The sequence below is a fragment of the Emydura macquarii genome, unplaced genomic scaffold, assembly GCF_026122565.2.
Source record: "Emydura macquarii macquarii isolate MOO-44397 ecotype Brisbane River unplaced genomic scaffold, CSIRO-AGI_Emac_v2 contig_3517, whole genome shotgun sequence".
NCBI classification, from domain to species: Eukaryota; Metazoa; Chordata; order Testudines; family Chelidae; genus Emydura; species Emydura macquarii.
In genome coordinates, this window is record NW_027133654.1 from 10,738,772 (window position 1) to 10,762,501 (window position 23,730).

At 37.5% G+C, this 23,730-nt stretch overlaps 1 protein-coding gene across 16 annotated transcripts in view; it reads right to left on the reverse strand.

Moving 5' to 3' along the window:
• AFDN (afadin, adherens junction formation factor) overlaps positions 1-23,730 on the reverse strand; it is a 213,548-nt gene that overhangs the window by 184,664 nt on the left and 5,154 nt on the right. The gene's annotated exons all lie outside the window — the stretch shown is intronic.

The window sequence follows — 23,730 nt, forward strand, 5'->3', positions numbered from 1 at the left end:
GGAATTCTGCAACCCTGATATAGATCCTTGTGCAACAGCTGAAAAATTCCTAAAAGGCATTCAAACATGGTTCACACAAATTAGGGAGGAAAGCAATAGCTGCTGAGCCCTCTCCAGTCATCTGCCACTTCAAAACTAGAAAAACTAAGGGCACAGCTACACTATTTTATAAAGGGGCAGATGCACTGATGCAGCTGTGACATTGTAAACTCTCTAATACAGTCGCGGTAAACTGATGGGAGAGAGCTCTACTCTTGTCTTAACTACACCGGCCCCTGCAAGCTGCACTATCTATATTGGCATGAGAAGCTCTCCCACCGACATAGCACTGTCCACACCAGCGCTTATATCGATATAACTTTTGTTGTTCGGGGGGGGTGGAGGGGAATGATTTATTCACCCCTCTGAGCAACATAAATTATGCCAACAAACATTTAGGCTATGTCTACACTACAGCTTAATATTCAGGTCTTTAAAATATCTTCACATCAGTGTTTAGCTGTAGTGATATTATTTGTATTATGCTAGCATCTAGGAACTCAAATCAACAATCAGTATCTCATGGTGCTACACGCTAGTTATGGTCTAACTTGAAAACTAAAATCACACTTCCCAGGGATTAAATATTATACTGGTGCAAATCTTGGGGCCCGTGTCTAATCCTTGATGTCTCAGCTTCCCAGTGATTTAAAGCATTTGACTGTAACCTGGCAAGTCAAAGTAGCAGACCTTAAAATCGTGTTCTGATTATCAGTTATTTTCTAACCACTTGAATTCAGCTCTCGTATTGATTGCTGCCTCGGGAATTGCTATCTGAAGGATAAGAATCCCAGTTTTCAAATGGTATAAAGCATTCATTTCTAACACTACTGGTTTGTGAGATACTAGCTAATTATATCTTTTCAAAACTAAAAAGGGGAGTTTAGGAAACAGAAAAACATGGACAGTAGTACAGGATTTTAAGTTATTTCATGGTCTGCTGAGGCTGAAGCATTAAGAGGCCTCTAAAATTTTTCAAAATAGTCCTATACCGCAGCTCAAGAAGAACTTTAATCACGGTCCTTCCCATACTATACAACAGAGATGCACTTGCAGAATTCTATAGCATGACCTGGACATATCTGCAATAACTATGAACAAAATAATTGGGTGGGCCTTTTGTAAATGACATTATCTAGTATGACAGAATATATGGTGAAAGTGAAAGAGCCATATTCATTGAAGGTTAGTATTACTGAGACATAGGAAATTGGTGGGGGAAGTGGAGACAGAGGGGGAAATCGCATTACAACTAAGACTAGAACTGAAAAGAGAATGACCTTCTGTCTAGCATTTCAGCAAAAGAAACGATCCCCCAGAAAGAAAGACTCCTTTTACAATACAATCAGAAATGTACTTTGACCCAAGGAGCAGGCAAAGAAAACATAACTGTTGATCCAACAAGATCAAGGAGCTTTGGAAATGCTAACGGATTTCCAATGTCAAAACTGGGAAAATAACCATAGTAGTAGGCCGCAAATCGGCAAAGCATTTAAGTGTGTGCTTAAATCCACCATTATTCAGTCATGCTCTTAAGCACCTGCTTCTCTTTAAGCACAAGACTTACACACATGCTAAAACGCTTTGCTGAATAAGGGTGAACTGCTGTACTGGATAAAAGAGGGATTTCCCCCTCCCCCACCCATTAAATACGCATATAATAGCCTATTGTACCAGGATAAAGGACACTTTTAAAGCCACTTTTCAAGACATTTCATCTCTGCAAGCCTTATTCCAAGATGCTCATAACCATACTAGCCAGGAAGGCATCATAAACATTCACAAGTTGACACCTGGTCACAAAGTAGTAAGAGGACTAAACGAATAGCAGAGGTTGACACTCCAAGATGACCTAGATGTAATGTGTCATGTAAAGAGGCACGAGTCTCTAATAGCCTGGAGAAACTCTTGAAGTGGCAGCAACATTTCTGATTTCTCTCAATGTGTTTGAACCTATTTAAGGGAGATGAGAGCATCTTAAATCTAGGTATAGTTTTTATGCTATATATCTTGGAGTTGCATTTGATCTTCCAATTTGTCAAAAACTGTTAAGACAAAGATTGTTTCCAAAATAATATGACACAAACCATCCTAAAGAGTAGTAACAAAGTGCGATGTGCGCCTAAGCCACATTCTGATTCTTCATCAATTGCACAGATCAATGGATCCAATTCCATATGAACGATCAGTGCTCTGGCTAGAGTCACATGGAAGCAGAGGATAACCTTAAGATCATGAATCAGATTTGAGAGGCATAGGTGCCAACTAGAAAATCTAATTTTTGCTAGAAAGACTTTTAGTTAACACGATGCATGAAATATTTTAGCACTTGTGATACAAAAAATGAACTGCAAGTCTAAAAATATGGTTCTACAGCAATCAAATATTGTCAGATTTCAATGGCTCAAAGTGAGAAGTCCACTAGTGACTAAAAATGTATAAATGACAAATGGTTAAATGACCCTACCCTTTTATTTTCCTTTGAGGATACAAGGGGACTTTTCATCTGGTCTGCCAGAAGACTTTGGACTGATTACCAACTGTCAAGCACAAACCCTTAAAGTTGCAAGGTTACCTTCAAGTCATTCAAAAATAAATAAATAAATAAAATAAAATGTAACATTTAAAATTGGGGTTTTACAATTGATGCAGTGCTTTCGTTGGTCACATTTTCCTCAGTGTTCCCTCACCATTCATTTAAGTTTTTCTTGGAATCCTCCACAACACTTAGTTGGTGGCTCTAGTAGGCACAGCAACAGAATGAAACTCATGAAATATTGTCAGCTTCGCTGTGCTATTTTTCCAGGGATGCAGGGAAATCTGAATGAAGGAGCAGCAGTGAAAGCTTGATCCTGAAGGAGAGGGAGGAAAGTTGTGTGATAGACAAGAGACAAGCTGGGAAAGCAGGAACAAAGGGATAATGAAGCGGGGTGAGGAAAGAAAAAGGAAGACCCCAGAAAAGAGTAGATTAGCACACACTAGGCTAGTCACTGCATCAGCTGAGTACCAAACTTGCTCTTTCACTTCAGATAGCAACAATTCAAGTGCCCCTGCTAAGGCAGCACATTAAGCACAGAAGGGAAAGATGTTTCTCACATTGTTCTGTAGGGACCTCAGACGAACTGAAAGAGCAAGACCAATCAACCAAGGACCATCATTCCAGAACCAGAGAGAAGATGGCTGCTAGGTGTTGCTTTAAAGGAATGAAAGAATGGGGAGAGAATGGCAGAAATAAATTAAGAAGGGGTATGAGACAATAAATAGCTTTATTTTAAACAGAGAAATGCATTTAAGGTTGATTTACCAATTCCATATCTTGAAATACTAGCCAATCAACTCAACCTTAAAGACTCCCTCTAAATTGTTAAACCTCCATCACCTCAAAGTATTGCAGAAAAGGACAAGTGCCATCTTATTATGTGAAAGTGAAATTAAGCACTTAAAAGTACCAAAGGATGCAGCTAATATTGTTTAAAATGTTAAATACAGCATAACACACATTCAGGAGCAACTGAAACACCATCTGGTCTATAAAACTGTTTCTAAAATTTATATTTCATGTCTTATTTTATAGATGACAAGAATACAATAATGACTACACACTATTTGACAGTTAAAATTGGCATGTCTTCAACACATACTTTCAGCCTTTCTAGATTGCTGTATTTTGTAGGAAAATCTATGGTGAATCAGACATCATGTTAATTAACGTATTTGCTGTAACCAATTCTGCAAACAGCTACAGCAAAGGTGAAGGTAGATGAAAGTAATTTACAGGGAAAAGGAAAATCAAGTAAATGGAACCCTCTTGTGCAGATTAGACCTTTGCACACAATGCAAAGGCTATAACCTTTTAAAAATTCCAAAACCCAAGTGATTTTTATTAATGGGTCTACCTGATAATCTGAGACCCTTTCTATCTTGGACAGTAGTTCCCAAACTGTGGTTCACTGATGGTATACAGACTACATCCACTTGGTCAGTGCATAACAACATTCACAATCACTCAATTAGACACTGTTGAGCAACATCAAACCCAGAACAGCAGCAGGATGAGACAATATTTCGCCAGAGTTCCTGAATCACCTTGGAATCAATGTCCGTCAATTGTTATCCAAATTCCTGAGCAGGTTCTTAGTAAGGGTAACCTACCAAAGATCTGAAGAATGTCTAAAGTGATCATCCTTCTAACCCAGAAAGGACCCACAATGCAGCAAGCTACTGAGCAATCTCTCTGCTGTCATCTTCAAAGTTTCTCCAGCATATATCTCCAGAGGTAGAGATAACTCTCCACAACAACAAAGGCAGCTTTAGAAGAGACAAAGCACATGTGACCAAGTCCTAGCCCTTGCTACATATACAGAGAACAGAATTCAATAGAACTTGAAGACAGCAGCCTACAATACAGTATGGCATACTGGTCTTCTAGTAAAACTGCCAAGAGCTCTCCCAGTATGGGTGGTGGACATTGTTGAACTTCTACTTCGTGACTGGAGTTTTCGGGTACATATGGGAGATGGATTGTCTTCTCTATGCACTTGTTCTAACAGTTTACCTGAAGGCTCTGTGCTTGCACCACCCCATTCAATGCATACACAACCTGCCATTGACTCTGTCACACAAGTTTATCCATGTGGATATCACACTCTTTCACCAAATTGGAGAACATCTATCTCAAATGCCGACTTGGTCAAGATGCCAGACTACTGTAGCAGTTGGCGCCTCCAACCAAGTGTGACCAAGACAGTTTCAAGCTTCTTCCACCTCCACCACACAAGTGTTAAATGTGAGTTAGATGCCTTCCTCTACAGGAAACGAGAGAAACACAAGGCAAAAATCGGTTTACCCTGGTGTCACACTGGCCCACTCTGACTTTCCACGACCTTTTAAAAAAAAAAAAAAAAAAAAAAAAAAAAAAAGGACCCCTGCCAAATCCAGGACCAGGAATAATCTAATCAGCAAATTATCCAATTCCACGTTTCTTTGCACTTCGTTTCTGGCACTGTCCTATGGAATACTGTGCCCCTGTGCGGTGTCATTCGTCCAACACTACATTGGCTGACATCTAACTGAACTCAACTACGTTTATCACCACAGGCACCCTGCACCCCACTCCTATCCCATGGTTACCAGTTCTGAGCAATGCAGTAGTTCCTCCACCCATTCATCACAGATAGTCTACAGCCAGACTGCTGGAAAAGCTACCTGCCAATCCAGGTCTCCCACTGTACAGAGACGTTTTCAGTCACCCCAGAGCATGACTTATGTTGAGGTGTCCACTGGGGTCTCAACTCCCAGCAGCAACCCTATGGCGCGATGAGTGGTCAGCTAATGACATTTGGAACAGTTTCCTTGTCGCTGATCCTACTGTTTGACTGCCAGGATTTGACCTGCCGCCATGTCATCTTTGAATTCTGCTGAACAAAGCTCCAAACTGGCCAAGGAATATGTGCAGCCAACCTCTACACATGGAGTCTGCACAACGACCCTCTTTTTCAATGTGGCCTCCACCAGTCAATGGCACATTTTGTTGACGAGTGTGAAATGACTATTCCACAAGACTCCACACTACAAAAAAAGTTGGGTAACTAGAAGATAGTATTTGAACACAACAGCTACTACCATAAAGGATTTCACATCAGTTTCTCCATAAATTCTTGTTTTTCTCTTAAAAAAATTACCTTCCTAAGTGATTTAATTATTTAAACAAAACACTGGCAATTGCTGAACTAGTGACTGACGTCGCAAGAGACAAAGCTGAACAACTGAAAGGTGAAGGAATTTTTAGTCAAGACTCATACTTTTGATTTCAAGGGGTGTCACTTATTTTAGATCCAAAATTATGTAATGGTCTACAAAAATTTAGTTTCCTCTGATTTTTTGTTGAATATTATTTATACCAGAAATAAAGAAAACTCCACTCATCACCAGAAACTAAAAACTTTTAATATATTTATTCCAAAAGGCACAAGCCCAATCTCTTCCCTTACAGGTCACCTGTAAGAAAATAGTTTCCAATCCTATTTGAGTAGTTCCCTGCCAATTATGTCAATGGGGCTCTCCACAAATGTGGGGACCTGGGCACATGGAACTGCTTGCAGTATCAGGCTGTTCACTACTGCTTGTATATAATGATCCTCAAGACATACAAGACTTCCCCATGTCACCTTCCCTATGCATTGCCAATGTTTTACCAAAGTCTGTTTTTCACATTTAAGATGGCATCTGCTTTATCTACCTTTCACACTTTTCTGACAATGAAATGGAAGGTTCCATGTTTATTCCATCAACAAAATGTGCTCTCAAAGATTCCAAGATAAATTCTAACACATTTTTATATTAATGAGGCAAAAAGAATACCTTTAGACTGAAGCTAAACAGTTTTATAAACAAAACCTTTATGGGATGTACTTTAGCTTTAACCCAAATGTTTAAGAATAAAAACCAATTTAAAAAAGGCATAAAAGACTTCAATGTATTAGAAGTTACATTTTTTACAATTTTACATTCCACATTTTAACAGATGTCAGTTATATTAATAACCTGAAGAAAAGAGGTTCATGTATGCTACTCTGCATCTCTCTCTCTGACACTTATGTACAACCAGCAAATCATTGTGTGCTGGGATAGTCTTACTTCTAAAGAAAAAGCATTTTCTCTAAAAACTGCTCCTTTGATTACTGCATGAGTTGTGAACTTTAAAACTAAACATGAAAATCTTGTAAAACAGATCTATGTAATTGGTACAACACAGGTCAACTACATGATGTATCATGCAGCACAGATTACTGAAGCAGGGAACAGCAGTCAAGTTAATCAGGAGGCACCAGAAGAAAATGTTTGCCAGTGCCCATTGTGTATGAAATCCTGAACTCAGCAGGTGGCTTCGCTCTTTCCTGCGGGTGACTTTGCTCTCAGCTGCACTACTTACAACTTTGGTTAGCTCAGTTCTATGGGATCTAAAAACCATTTTGTCACCACACTACTACTATATACAACCAAAAATAATAAATCTGCTTTTAAAAGTTCTACCATATGCAAACTGTTTATTAAATATAAACAAATTGTCTTGCCCAAGTTTTTATTAAATCACCCTCTATTCCTATCAAAGGAATTGTACTTCCATTTCAATGGCATGTAGACCAAGGACAAGTTACAGTCCAAGGCCCCAATCCCGCAAACAGGCACATGACTAACTATGCATGTGAGTGTTCCCACTGAATAAAACAGGACTGCTCAAGTCAGTAAAAGTTACACAAGTGTAAACAGAAGCAGAGCCTAAGTTACCAGATACACCCTGCAATAAAATAACTGCACTTTATTCAATGAAGCTACCATGCAAGTTCTCACAGCATCTTCTGACACATCAGGAAGTAATTTGGAATTTAATCTGTGTCACTGTCCAAGGACTCCTACCAGCAGCGCAAGGTTACTTTAGCGGATAAAAGATCTCGGGTTTAAACCAATTTAGGTCTATTCTCCCATCAATAGAGTGAGGCATTTTAAATGAGCACTAAAAAGTAATCTATAAAGGAAAAACAATTAGTTTGTGCTCTTTTTTTGCTTCTAAGAACGTAGAAAGGTGGCCATAACAATTCTTCCATACACACACACAGAAGTATTCTGTGGCTGGGTGTTTGTTAAAAATCAGGAATTCCTAGCATGATCACTCTTCTCTGGTTGATGGGTTCTCATGAGGAAACTTGGCTGTTGATCAGGAACCTTCTCAGCTCCTATTTTAAGGATCAGAGTATTGGATCTTTAACAAAAACTTGAACAACAGTCACATCTCCAATCAATTTATGTTTCACTTGCTTGGTAGCTAGCTGAAATATTATCTTACATGTTACCCACAGAGTCTTTCTTGGAAGGAGATGGTAGACCTGACCTGAATTTGCAATATAAACAAGCACATTTCTAACTGACTTTTCAAGCCTCCTTTATATATCATAAATTAGCAACTGCTACAGCTCTGAGGGACTGTTGGGATCTTCAATTAGTACTGCAACACTTAGATTAGATCAGTGGTTCTTAACCTTTCCAAACTACTGTACCCCTGAAGCCTGAGTCCCACCCCCACGGGGCTGAGGCATGTAACTTAGTTTCATGGCGCCCCTGTGGCTCCAGGCAATTGCCTTTCTTGCCACCCCCAATACCAGCTCTGCACTTGCGACCCCTCTAAACCCCCAGGTTGAGAAACACTGGATTAGATCTTTGCTAATTTTGGATACTATCAAGAGAAGTATGCTTTCTTGAAGGTTAATTTATCTAGGTCAGTTAAGTTCAAATAAATATAAAGACTGAACTGATTGCCTGTTTATCAAATTAGAGTTTGGTTTTATTATTTCTTTTGTAAAACATTCCAAGATATTTCACAAGGGTTAGTATTGCATATTATCAGTTAAAATGATTGTTAATTATTGAGCCACCAAAATTAATTCATTAAATTCTAAACATTTCAGACACTTGAAAGCAGAACTGTTTTTGTAGGTCAGGAAGTTTTTTCTTTAAGTGAAAACATGAGATAAATTGTCAAATCATTCTCCATACGAAGGGCCCATGACTGCTTTTTGTCCTACATTACTATCACATGCAAAAAAAGATCAATGTTCTCAACTAAATGATAAATATGAATACAAATTGCTTAGTTTAAGTTTTGTATTCAGAGGCCTACATAAATTAAAGAGGGATAATTATTAAAACAAATAAGGTATGTTTTTTAGGATAACATCTATAACTGTAGTGGGGTCTAGAATAGAATAACTGGATGGAGAGTCAGGAGAGCATTCTGGTTCTGCACTATCCATGTGATTTGGACAAGGTACTTCACCTCTCTATGCTTCTGTTCCCCAACCCATCCTTCGTACACGCTTCAGGACTCTCACCTAATGCAATGGAACTTCCACCTCAGTTAGGTCCTCTAGGTGTTACCATAATATAAACAACACTCACACACACAGACAATTGAAGAACAAGAGGGAAGATGAAAGTGAGTACGAGAAAGCAACATATTTAATCATAAAGTTCAAGAAATGCAGACTACATATCTACATACAATTTAACAGAGGTAGAAGAAAGATCAGAGATCCATATAACTATAGCACATGAGGTGCAATTATAATAAAATGAATCATTAGAAATAATCAATTATAAGCCCTGCTAATAACCACACTTCTGGAAAATGGGCTCTTTACTACACAACAATTTAGATCTACCTGTAAAAGTAGCATCAAACATTCTTAAGTCTGTATCAAAGGAAAGCTGCAGGCTAATGAATAAAAGATCCTAATCAATACAAGCCATAATTTAAGCAGCAGTTATGGCAAACCTACATTTAATAGAGTGGCATTTCCAAACACTGATAAGGATAAAAGGAAATATATCTTCATCTGCATATGTAAGAAATAAAAGTTTAGGAACATTCAAATTTACATGGCCTTTTTGTATTTCAAAATGATATTTGGGCCACAAAGGAGCTTTGACTCAGATCACTTCACAGGAAGCAATATTTGGTTAAATAACTCAGAACATTAAGCAGAAGACAAATTTCTAAACATTTCAACTGCTCTGAGGGATAAGAGCTTCATTAAACCAAAGAGAATACCCAAGTTGGCCAAAATAAGAAAACTCAAAAGTTGTGAAAACTAAAACAAAAGGTAAGAAGAGGGGGACTGGGGGGTGGGGCGCCCAAAGCGGTCAAGGTAATTATTAGGGCTCCAACAGGAAATTTAAGACTGTGAAGATTAGATTAATAGATTCTAGGGCCAGAAGGGACTACAGGGATCATCTAGTCTGGCCTCCTGTTATTCCACAGGCCATAGACCTTCCCCAAAATCATTCCTAGATCATATATTTTAGAAAAACACATATCTAGATTTTAAAATGGTCAATGATGGAAAATCTACCAGGACCTTGGGTAAATTGTTCCAATGCTTAATTACCCTGAATGTTAATAATTGAAATCTTATTTCCAATCTGAGTTTGTCTATCTCTAATTTCCAGCCACTGGATTCTGTCATACCTTTCTCTGCTAGACTGAAGAACACACTGTCAAATATTTATTTGTTTCCTACGTAGGCACTTTTGGCCTGTAATCAAGTCACCTATTAGCCTTCTCTGTGTTAAGCTAAATAGATTGAGCTCCTTGAGTTTATCAATATAAAACATGTTTTCTAATCTTTTAATCATTTTCATGGCTCTTCTCTGAATCTTCTTGAACTTATGAACATTCTTTTTGAATTGTGGACACCAGAACTGTACACAGTATTCCAGTAGCGGTAACACCAGTGCCAAATACAAAGATAAAATAGCCTCATTACATCTAAGCAAGAATCCAATTTATGCATCCAAGAATCATAATAGCCCTGTAGGCCACGGGGTCACACTAGAGCTCACATTCATCTGATTGTCCACCATGATTCCCAAATCTTTTTCAAAGTTACTGCTTCCCAGGAAAGAGTCCCCCATCCAGGACTCAGGGAAATATATCCAAAACATCAGGCCATTTTGGTTGTTGACAAGTTTTTTGTTTTTTTAAACACCACAAATAAATTCTAATTTAATAATCACAATGCAAAATTCCATGGGAAAGGATTTATGGATCCTATCCACCTCACTACAGTGTCATTTCTATAGAACAATTACAAACCAAAAACTGTAAAAGCTGACCAATCTTAGATTTAACCCTTAAACTTATCAATACATTCAATTTTTAAGTACAAGGATGAAAAGCAATAAATCACCTCCACATAAGAACTATCTCCTTGAAGTGCAAAGATGCTCTTGTATGTAAGACAGGTTGTCATTTAAAAATGTATTTAAGGGTGCTAAGGTCACAGTGCTGTAATCTATACATTGAACAGGCTGAATAAAAAACTAAATACTGCAAGAAATGTTTATTTTTTGGGGAAAAATATTTACACTGAAATCAACAAAGAAAGATGTAAAAAACATTACTAACACCTAAATCATACTACAGCTTTTAATTTAACCAACTGCTAATGAAATAAGTTTCTGACTTCAGCTAAGAAATGGAGTGATAATTCCCTGTCCCATAACAAAAAATTAATATCTATTGTAATTGAAGCAATACATATTTGGGAATCCTACCAATGGCATTATATATTTTTATTTTACCAACCTGTTTGTACAGAATGCCTGACCTAAAGTTTATGCCTTTTATAATCTTTTTTGTAATATCACTAGCATTTTAGACAAACCCATATTTTTCACTGCACAGTCAATGTACTTTGCATATTTAGTTCAATCCAGCCCTCCTACTTATAAAATTGCTATAGTCATTAGGCAATGTAAGGAAAGCAGGAGATTGGAATGTAATTTGGTACAGACATAAAAACAAACATTTAAAGCTCAGTGCTTGAAAAATCCATTTGCCAACAACAAATAGAAAGCTTTACCTGGCAAATGCTATCGACATCTGCAGAGTCTAAGTTTGCCTACAGATAATTTTTCTTAACTAATTAGATTTCTTTCACACAATGAGATTGTCAAGATAACCTTCCAAACACCAAATAAGAGTGAACCAAAGCAGTGCAGCCTTCTAAGTCACCAAGCAGACATCTCAAGTATCTTTATTGCTGCTCATTGTTTTTCCAAGGTGCAAAAGAATAAATGTTGACAAGATTCTGGTCAGTTTTTACTGCTAATATTCAGAACCATTGGGAGGCCATAACATTGACAAGAATCAGGTCAATGTTATTTCTGCTGTTACTTGAGAAAGCTATTAACATCAACAAAGGCAGACAACAAAGCTATCCACTAAAGAAGAAATTCAAAGAGGGAGGATGAGAGCAGAGATAGTGAGCAGTGATACTCAGATGGAGGCTTGCGAGCCACAAGTGGCTCTTTAGTGTGTCTCCTGTGCCTCTCTGCAGCACATGATATTAAAACATTGTTTAAATTATTAACCAATCAGGATGCTTTTACTTGGTCAGTCATTTTGCTGTGAGAATTCTTATATGAATGAATGGAGAGAAAATGAAACAACTAATTCACACTACTGTGGCTCTTTTGCGTAATGTTGATCACTAATTTGGAGCCTGAATAACTGAGGTCTGAGTATCACTGCTTTAGAGTGTCAGAGAGCTACCACCTTACATCAATCAGAAGGCTAAGACAGGGCAAAAACTCAGCACTAACTCACACTGTGGTCCAAAGGTTCAGGAGTGGGAGTAGGTGCAGAAGAATGAAAATGCTCCCCCTTCCTTCTATTAGCCAGAGGAATTTGAGGGAGTTTTAAGTTCATCTGCCATCTATTAGTCAAAGACTCATATGAAAGATGAAATTCACGGGACAGCCCAGAGACAGCACCTTCATATGAACCCATGAACCTTTGACAACAGATGTTTGGGGGGAGAGGGGGAGTGTCTTCAACTAGTTTGTAATTGATAATGATACTCGGGGGGAGGGGGGGCACAAGAGTAGGCTGGTAAATATGAGAATAAATACAGGGAAGAGGGTGGCAAAAAAAAAAAAAAGAGCAGAAAGAAAGAAACACTGAAAAGAGTATCAGAAGAGTTACAACATGATCTATTAAAGGGGGAAAAAAGGAGTGAAGCCAGGAAGTGTAAAAAGGTACAAAAGCAACACATAATAAATTAATTTAAAAGTGTATTATAGGAAATGTATAACATTACAGTTAAATATAATGTACAACAGCACATACTTGCCACCCAGTCTCAGAGGTGGGGGAGGAGCCATCAGAAAGAAAAACCCTTGACCCTTTTAACAACTGCACTCACTCCCCTCCTGGCGCACTAGGGAAAGAGGCTCTGTGGCTAATTGGTTGGATACAGGTGTACCATAAACCCACTGGCTCCCATGCACCCAAGGGGGGGATTTATAAGTCCTTCCCACTGCCCTATGGCACCATTCTGCACTGGGAAAAAAAGTCTCCCCTCCCCCACCTTGGGATTAGAGTAGGACTGGATTTGGGGATGTTGCTATGGAGACCATGCTAGTCACTTTTTTGGGGTTGGGAAGGAATTGTTCCCTCGCTGCCAGACTGGTAGTGTGGGTTTTTGCCTTCCTCTCAGCAGCGCAGGGACACAGTGGGTAAGTTAGGTTGTAAAATCCATTTTGCCAGAACTTGGCTTGTGCCAGTGCAGAGGGTTTGGCTCCCGAAACACTGCAACTGGAAGCAGATTAGCAAAAGGCACCTCCCAAACAAAATGGGGAGTGGGGCTGGAGCTCCTAATGTCTGCTACAGCAAGGACATAACCCCTCTCTTCCCCACTCCAGAAATCCTTGAACAAGGGAGAGTAATGGGGTCCGAACAATGATGTGGGGACCTGGTGGATTGGATTACAAAGGAAGGATGACCTGCACTGGACAAATTATTGCTTGATAGTTCTCAGATGTGCTAATGAATACAGGTGTGGCCTAATTAAACCACATTGCTTCTGTCTTGTCTTTTTTTCCTGCAGTGTCCTGGTCAACTATTTATTTCTTCAAACTGCAGGATGTGCACATTTGTAGGATATGGCCATGGGGGTTGGGGAGTGCCAGCAACAATTTTTCACTGTGACTAATTCTACGCTGGGATGTTTACCAACAGAACTAAACTGGTATAAATACACTGGTAACTCATGTGGATACAACAGTTTCAGTAGAAGAGTGTCCACATGGGAGATATACAAGTTTGCACAATCAAAGAAATCATCAGGAAACTAGAAAGTGGGATATTTGTTTAAATTAAGACAGACACTTAGTTTCCCAATAACTGAATTTTATTAGGTTTTTAAAACCTCAAATTCCCATACTGAGACTGCTGCAGCACATTTTATTTTAGTACTTATTACAGTACTCAGTTTTAAGTTTCAAATCTGCATATTAATATTATACTGCTCCTCACATCCATTAACCTCATTTAAATGATAAATCATTACTTCTGTAAATAGTTACTTCATAGTCAGTTATATTATCTTATGCACCTTTGTGAGATAATTCATTTTACCTACAATGTATATAAATAATCTACATTTATGACACAGGTCTACTGCTATCAGAGTTTTCTTCTGCCCCCCATCCTTATGGTATCTGAACACAATTCAGTCTCACCGTAAAAGCTGAAACTTAAAGAGTTTCATGTATGTCCAACCTTTATTTATAACCTTAATTATGCTCTTATTCTAGAGGTGCATGCTTTTGATTAGTTTCCACTGAAAAACCCGTTTTTCAGAATACAAATGTGGTATCTAGTATGGAGAATACCATTGAATTTGCTATCCTAAAAACTGCAATCATTTAATCAAAGGATTAAATAATGGGAAAATTTCCAATTAAAACAGCTAGGATTATCTCCAATGTTACATGCTATTAGGCAAGTCACACTATGACAATATCAGATTGAGTGGGTTACATCTCCACTAAAAACAGTTTTACATCTTTAGAAAAAAAGCTATGTATAGAAGAATCAGTATTAATATGTTGTAATAGCAAGACTAATAAACTTATAAATCTGTTTGAAATGCTGTTTTGATGAACAACAGTCCTCTCTCTAGAGGCCACCTTTGGTCAAAGCTCTTTATATTCAGATTACAAGCAGATGTTAACCAGAACACAGTAACAAGCCAGTCTTCCTTTCTTATTGTGAATCCTGACAAGAGTTCTAGGAGACACACAAGAGAAAAAGAAAAACCCAGCATTTTTCCTGTTAAAAGGCTAAAAGATAATGACAGATTGCAACCAAAACGTCAACATCTTCCAAAAAAAAATTAATAGAGGTGTATCAATTGCTCAACAAAAGGATGACTAGTTTTTCAGGGACTTCTTACTGGCTCCAATAAACTGATGGCACCTACCAGTACGCCAAGCAAATTATAAAAACTACTTTTTTCCTATGATTTTTTTGTAGAATGCATGTGTGATGCTAACAGCACCCCAACACCAGTTAGATACCAGTATATACCCAAAAGATGGCAAGTAATATATAACTGGAAAGCTAATAACTCACTGATTGTTAATATTCTTGCGTGATATATGTATGGTAAATGCACAAATGACATTATAGACATGTGCTGCAAATATGTTTTTAAAATGTATTTGGCAAGAAATGCCTAAGCCATGCCTGCTCCAGATCAAAGAACGTGGTTCCACCTGCTTGAATGTTATCTCCAATGTAGCTTAAGCAAGGTGTGACCAAAAACAAAGAAAAGCATATTTACATGCATGGTAAATGAGTCATCAGGGAGCAAGGGGAAAAAGATGACCATTTAATCTTGACAGAGGATGGAGACTGGACCCCCAAGAAGCCTTCCTACATCATGAAGCAGGTTAAATTAACTCTGGGAAAATATAAGAAAAAAGCCATTTTAGCATCCTTCACCCAAAGTGATAACAAAAATGAGCACTTTGAGCTTCGTGAAGGGTCATGGCCAGAGTGTCGTCAGCCATCCTGAAAAGAGACTTGGTGAGAAACATTTCTTTGAACAAGAGATTCTAGTTTGTTAAATCAGATTTTAGTCTTAGAAGTGTATTTTTACTTTTATTTGCATGTAACCCTTTCTGTCTTTACTCCTTATACTTGCTATCACTTTAACCTATGTCTTTTTGCTTAATAAACTTGTTTTACTTTCATTATAAACCAGTTCAGTGCTTTGATTACAACAGGTTTGTTAACCCCAGTTAAGGTAATCAGCTGCTGGGTACTGTCTCTTTAATGGAGAAGCAAACAACTTCTGTAAGTGTTGTGTGAGAGGACTGGACCATACAGGGTGGATGGTTTGGGGGAAATCTGGGACTGGGAGGGCGTTGGGAGCAGAGGCGTAGCTATTGGTGGGCCTGTACGCCATGGCCCACCAACTCTGAAAGCAGGCCCACCCAATCCAGTTGCAGAAATTCTGCTACCGACACGCCACTTAAGCTACCTTGGCAACTGGAGTGTCGGGCAGTTCAGTTTCTCGGCCACTCACTTCCTGAACTGCTTGCTTCCAGTCACGTGGCCGGAAACAGGAAATTCAGGAAGTGCTTGTTTTTTGGCCGGCCCACCCATGTCAACCACAGGCCCTGCCAAAAAAAAACAAACTTTTAGCTACGCCCCTGGTTGCGGGTCACCCTATCAGAAGAGTAACCAAAGCCAGGGTGAGGTTATTGTGCTGTGAGCATGCTCCTGGGGCCACGGCTCTGAATCAATGCTGCACAGCACAGCACACACAGAGAGACACCACAGGGCTGTCAGTGACACACATTACCAGTTTGGGTTGAACCCCAAAACGTCACAGCATGTCAATCCTTACCTGTCTGAAAATGGTTGGGTAACACATTACAACCAATACAAAGCTCAACTTATGCCTTGTGTGCCCTGCAATGACTGTAAAGTCATATTTTAATACCACACACAACTTGAAATATTCAAAACATTCTACAGCTCCAGACCATTCATTTTAAAAAGACAGCTCTGGTCTTTCATTCCTTGCTTTGGAATTGTTCAGTTTTTTTTACATTTTCCTCTTAATTTAAAAAAAGCAGTGTTCAACAAGACTAATGGAATTAGATGGCAGTGTATGTCACATTAACATTAAATAACTCATGTCATCTTTTGAGTTTCCTTGTAAGTTTAAAGCTACAATGCTTCCCCTAAAACTACAAATCAAGTTAGTCCACCAAAACAGAAATTATCTGGGTTAAGTAATTTGTTTTAATTGCCAGAATTATAAAATAATTAACTAACTTTAAAATGCCAATTAACCACCATTACATAATTTGACTAATTTTTCAGGTTGTAAGTATGAAAAGTACTTCTCCCAAGTACAGATGGCCCTCTGTACAAATTTATCTTGCTACAGAATATATTTGTCATGAAAAGTTATATCTTTTAAATATAGACAAAATAGAAGTGATACTTACATTTAAGTCATCCATAATTGGAATGTGGAAAAATCTTATTTCATTCCCGCCTTCCACATTTCTGTCATAGAATGCACTAGGAAATATGTACTGTTTAGACATACTTTATTAATTGAACCAAGATTAATAAAATTATCTTGATATAATAATTACTGATACATCAAGGAGAAGTGTATCTTTCACATGTGCTCTTTCCTAGATTTGGCTTAGATAATTCAAGTAGTTTAAACCAAAAATATTTGGAAAGATTTATAACATTTTATATTAGAAATGTTTTCTTTTCTTCCATTTCAATGTGAATACTTCTAATTGAATATTCCTCTCCAAGTCTGGATCTAAACAGCATTTCACTAATGCTTGTGAACCACAAAGCAGAAGTGACCAATTATTAAAATGTGCATTTTGAGTACATACAAATGAATAGACTATATGGTCATATGTAAATATTTTTCAAAATGTTAATGTAAGTTTAGTAAAAGTAAGATTTTTAGTTTGTGTCATTTTGTACCCAATGCTGTGGCGCAGGAAATGTCTTCCTTGTTACTTTTCTGTACGGCTATTAGGACAATGGGCCCCTCCTCCTCAATTGGGGTTCCCAGGCAATACCATTGTACACATAATGCAGAATAATAAATCACTGTTAAGAAGTCTAAAAACACCAATACACAAACGTTTTTAGCAGCAAGAAAACCTCTCAGTGTGGACTTAAACATGAAAAGGCAGCTTATCAGACTAGCGGGAGGAAAAATGCTAGTGGAGCATCTATTAAAAACTAGTTAGTTATAATTCCATCTAGCTTGCTAGAACAACCAAGGACAACGTATTCTGGCAACATATACTTGCCTAACCTACAGATGATTCATTTGCTACTTCATTTGTTTTGCCATGAAGCTGCTCTCAACCTTTGGGCAGATACGTTGTTTTACCCATGCACTGGAATGGAGACTATATCCAGGGCAAACATCAAAAAAACACAGCTCACCAAGAAATTTTACTGACACATCAGTCAGTAACTTACTAGTTAACTCTAGTTACAACAGTAGAACATCACATTATAAAATGTTAAAAACAAAAAAGTAAAAATAGACATGAGTGAAGAAAACAACTTGGGTCCTAATCCAACATACCTACTGCAAAATAAACTATTCCTCACTAGCTATTCCTGAATAGCTCCCCATAAGGGTACTCTATTCCAGAATAAGAGTAATTTTTATTCTGGAATAATTCTTCTGCTTTTAACTAAATAAAATGCTCTGGTTTTGAATTTGCATGAAGAAATAATACAATTAGTAGAGTAAATGTTGTGTTATTTAATAACAAACAATTTTCAATTTTGGAAAATGTTCTAGTTTTACCGTACCCTCAAATTTTCAATGTAGAGGAGAATTTGATATTAACACCACATAACTGAATTTTATGAATTGTCAGAAGTCTGGAGGTTTTAATCAACTGAGTAAGGGACAGTTTCTATTTTTACCACTCAGGTATTTTTACAACAGAAAAATGGGATACCTATTTGCTTTCCCTTTATTTATGGACAAACAGACAAGAAAATTTTTTTTGTGAAGCTTGAACTAATATTTCCACACCTCAATCTTTTCTGATAGCAACCAATTACTCAACTACCACTCCTGCCCCACACATCTGTATCCAACAATGGGGTCCTGATCCATGACTGGGGCTCCTAGACACTACAATAATATAAATAATTAATAACCACAACAATAATAATAATAATAATGCATAAAGACTACCTGGGTGATTTTGTTAAAATGCATGTCAGATGATTAATGCTGATTGTTAAATGGAAATTCGGTTTCAGAATGAGCGCTTAATTTGAAGGAGTTAGGCAGTTCATACAGCTCAGAGCTTCTGTTCCTGGCTTTCTGTAGACTCAAAAGACAACTGGGGAAAGCTGTAACTTTCTGGTGGGGCTTTTCCAGTGAGAAGACGGTCTAGGTAGGACTTGAGGTGTAGTTCCCTCTTGAAAAAGAACAAGGGTAAGGAACTGGGCTAAAGATGCTCTGAGGAAGAGTTGGACAGAAGGCCTAAGCAGCAGTAAAGTAAGCATGCCAGGCAAGGAAGTAGTCCAGGAGAGTGATGTGGGGAAGTGAAATAGAAACGGAAGGCTGGAATAATTAGTCACTTCACTGTTGTGGGCCCCAAAGCTGGAGCCCACTGTCAAAGAAGGGCACAGGTGCCTCTGTGGCAGAGAGAGACCCCTTCCACTCAAGGATAAAGGTGTGTTAACCTCCTAATGCAAGGGGAAAAGGAGCAGGAAGAGGTCACAGACTGACTAGAGGGATGGAGCTCAAATATAGTAAAAGACTTTTTGGAAAAGCCTTTGCTTTGGGATTTCTGTTTAACCAGGAAGAGGGAGGGATTAATTAGTTTAACCAGTGAGGCACACTACCATACCAGTGAAAAGAAACAGGTATGGCTGCAAGCCGGTGACTAAGGGGTAAGCAATTCTGTTAAATTATACGGTGAAGAAATTCTTCTCCCATTGAGAGAATATATGTCGTCTTCTTGATGCTGAATAAATAATTTTCAAGAAGTGCACAAGGCATCATATAATCCCATATCTAAAAAAAAAAAAAAAAAAAAAAAACACGCCACACACACCCCTCTGTTCCTGTCCCATAGCGCTTCCATTCTAAATATAAAAATGAAGTTCCAAAAGATTAGAAGACAAGGAGAGAGCAGGCAACTAACTACAAGATTACATAGTTTCTGAAGGTGTGGGTGTAGCTTTTTTTTGAAAAACATTAAATAAGTCTTGGTCAATTCATTTCTTGTCAGCAATGTGATAAAAATGGGGTTTAAGGTGGGATTTAAACATGTAAAGAAGGATAGCAGTTCAGAAAGGTATTTCCACGTCTAGGGAGCAGCACAGAAAAACAGTTGTGAAAAATCAAAAAAACTGGTGTGTTGACATAGCAATCACTAGAACAGAATGTGTAGAGAAGATTAAGCAATAATTGAGAGTAGGTCAGGTAAGTAAATAGTGGCAAGTGTTGTGCTGGGATGAAGAGGCTTGAATTTAGTGCAGTGGAGCAGAAAGAGCCAGCAGAGTGATTCAAATGGGTAACATGGACAAGTAAAATTATATTTTAACACAGATACACAAGGGGACAGAGTTAAGGTTGAGCAGTTGGCCTTAATTCTGCGTTTCTTGACTTTGAAGTAGTTAGCTTTTCAACCTTAAATTTTGCATTAGTTTGTTTGAATGGAATTATCCATATTTTGGACACACAACTATGACTACTGCATTTCTGATGAGTGGGTGCACACTATACTTTGAAAAGCAGGAGTGACACGGATAGTCATATCACTTTCATATTTGCTAATATGAGCAGGAGCAATGAAATTTCACTCTCCAGTTGTTTGGGAATTCTTGAACCTGTTCATATTGTGTGATCTCTTCTTGTCTTCCTGCGGTTAAGCATCTTTTAAAAATTTTATATAGTTGATTATTAACAATATTGTTAACCTTTTTTAATACAAAACCAATACTGAGGAAAAAGTTGTTAATATGGTCATGAAGATACAATGGGGAAACAATTTCAACAGTAGAAGTCAATACTCTGCTAATTCATTTACAAGTGAACAGTAAAATCTCTCATATACTTTCTGAATTTTTAGCTCACTGAAATGAGCTTTACATAACTGTATTATGTATAAAAACTCTGCCATACATTAGGCACAAATATATTTTGCTCAAAAATATTTCAAGAGACTTCAGTTGAAATTTAAAATATTTAGGTTTTGGAAAAAAAAAAAAAAAAACAGAACTGCTCTCCTACATACCTAAAGTATCTGAAATCTAACTTCACTGACAGCATGGCATATCATTCAATTATTACTTCATCCTGTGGCTTCCTACTACACCCTTCAGCAACACAACAGACTTGCCAAACTAGAATGTATTTCTCACACACCTCTCCGGGTTTTGTGAGTCACCATCTTACTTCCCTTAATTAATAAAGTATCTGTTCAAATAAAAAAAAACATTTTGACACAGCAAAGTTAAATGCAAGAGTGTTTTTCTTCAGAGCCATATACTCACTATCTATACTGCTGAAATTAAAAGCAAGCCAAGATGAAATGTAGCCAATCTGTCCAATTCTTAAACTTATTTTACGTTTCAGATGATCTTCATAACCCATCTGGATGAACATTTTTTTTTTTTTTTTAAATTAGGAGGGACAAAATTTGTTATTCTGCTATCTTTGCATTACTGTGGCACGATTATGTAACAAAAATTTACAAGAGTGTTCAATTTCCTTTATTTTGTTAAATGTGTTTTAAATAGAAGACAAGAGGACTCATGTTTTACCGTCAGAAAAAGCACATTTGTGTAAACATATAATAAAGCCCTAATATTTCAAAAGGACTCATTTTTCTCAATGAAAAATAACACTTGTCAGTAGCACTTTAATCAATAACAGATTCACCCATCAGGAGGGACTTCTTTAAAAAAAACTACTTGTCTGAACCTTACAGGAATTAATTATCCATTAACCAAAGTCATAACTTACATAAGAAATATTCAGAGGAAAACATAGTGCATCTTCTTTCAATGAAAAACCTTCAAGCTGCTCAGTTATGTTGCCTTTGCCATGTTCTACACAGTGGTCAAGAATTTACATTTATTATGGTTCTCAAGGCAGCTTACAAAATATTCTGCTTGCAAAGACTGCATATTCAGTTGATGGGAAGCTGCTGTAAGTAAAGCATTCCTCAATAAAATCAAGCAGACTTTCATGACCTGCTTTTCGGTAAATTGTCTTTTCAACCCAGCTTTCATGCAAAATTGTGAATCAATGGTGAGCAAAATGAACTAACTCCATAGTACAAATTTAAATGTAACTGAATTACAGATCATTAAACAAAAACTTCAAAAAGTACCACTACTTGTATCCTTTGTCAAATAGTAAATGGTCTCAGTCTGAAATCACTGAAAAGTCTTCTATTCACTAACAAATAGGTACAGCACAGGTAGTTGCACTTTAAGATTTCCCGGAACACTTTGCCAATTTCTCTAAAATCCACCCTGCAAAGAGAATTCATTTTCCATGTTCATTCTGCTTTTGGTAATCTCTGGTAAATCTTTGGTAAACACAGCCTTAAGCTTTTTCAGACCCATAATTTCTAGCGGAGAAGCTCCTCAATGGGCAGAATTGGTGGAAGCTGTAATGTGCACAAACAAGGTACAAGTTTTTCTGATACCATGTTGTCTCATCTTGTTCTGTGCAGGGTTGGATGACAGAACAGTAAAAATGCACAATTCTTGCCTATACTTCAGCTTCCAACGGTCCTACCATTCACGGAGCTGCATGGATTGAGAATTATGGGTCTAAAAACCTTGAGTGTTCAAAAAGCCTAAGACTATCAACTCACTTCATATAAGCTCTATCACACATCCCTCAAATGGTCATGACTTTTAACTTCTATCAGTCACCCAGGACCAGATCTGAATCCATAACCTACCAGTGAAAAATTGTATCTCATTTCCAACCTCCCCCATGCTACCTAATCCATCTCACCATTTTTCCTAAACATACACTCACACACCACAATTTAAAAGACAATTATGTAAGTTTAGAGTTGTACTGCCTAGACTAAGTTTCTGTTTGAACTTACATGGCCTCTCAATGAGCAAAAAAATCAAGTCAACCCCTCAATATTGAGATTTGAACCAGAGTTAGCTTAATATATGCTGCAGTTGAAACGACAAAGGCAGGTTTGATATCTGTAGGCAAAAGTCTCTAACAGCTGACAAATGAAACTAGACAATTCTTTCAGAAATTTGCTTTTTAAAAACAGACTACTAAATGTGAAACCACCATCTCTTTGATTTCAGAAGCTAGATTTAACACAAAAAAGATTAACAAAAGCTTTGCATAAATTTGTAGATATGCGTGAAAATTACAATACATGTTAATGAATGAAAATATCATTAGATAAATTAAAATAGTTTTTCTGGAAAACCAAAATAAAATACATTTTGGTTCCTGACTACAATCCTACTCAAACCCTCAGACAAGCTTAAAACTGCTCTGAAATGTTTCTACAAAAATCAGTGTAACTCAATATGTAAGTTAGCTTTGTAGGATAAGGAAGATGAATCATCAATATGAACATCGCAAACCTTTTTACCTTTTTCACTTTGCTGTGAGAGTAAGATACATAGTGAAGTTAAAGCTGTATTGTCATCAAGACAATTAATCTCTAGTTCTTACATAGAGCTCTTAATCAGTAAATTTCAATGCTCTTCACAAAAAAAAAAAAAAAAAAAGGAGGTACGCTATTAGCTCTGGGCGAATAACAGATTTTTCAGTTTGTTGGCATTTCTGAAAAGTCAAAAAAAAATTCAAGTCAAAGTTGAACCAAAACTGAATATTCAAAAGCATCACTGAATCAAAAAAGTCAAGAAAGATTTTATTTTGCCTAAATGAAACATTTCTTTTGACCCTAGATTGACTAAATAGCCAGAGGACAACAACAACGATGAGGTAGTTGTGGCGATGCCTCTCTTATAACCTTTAGCCCAGCAGTTAGGACACTCACCCAAGATGTGGGAGACCCAGTTCGATTCCCTCTCTTCCCCCAAGCTGATGTGAAGGAGAAATTTGAACTTGGGTCTCCTACCTCCCAGGAGAACGCCCTAGCCACTGGGCTATGGGATATTTTAGGAAGGCCTCAATTTTTCCTGTTAAAGCTGTTCCTCTTTGTATAAATAAATCATTGAGAAGGGGAATTAGAACCTTTGACTCCCAACTCCTAACCACTGAACTATGGAGTTATTTTAATTTTCTCTGG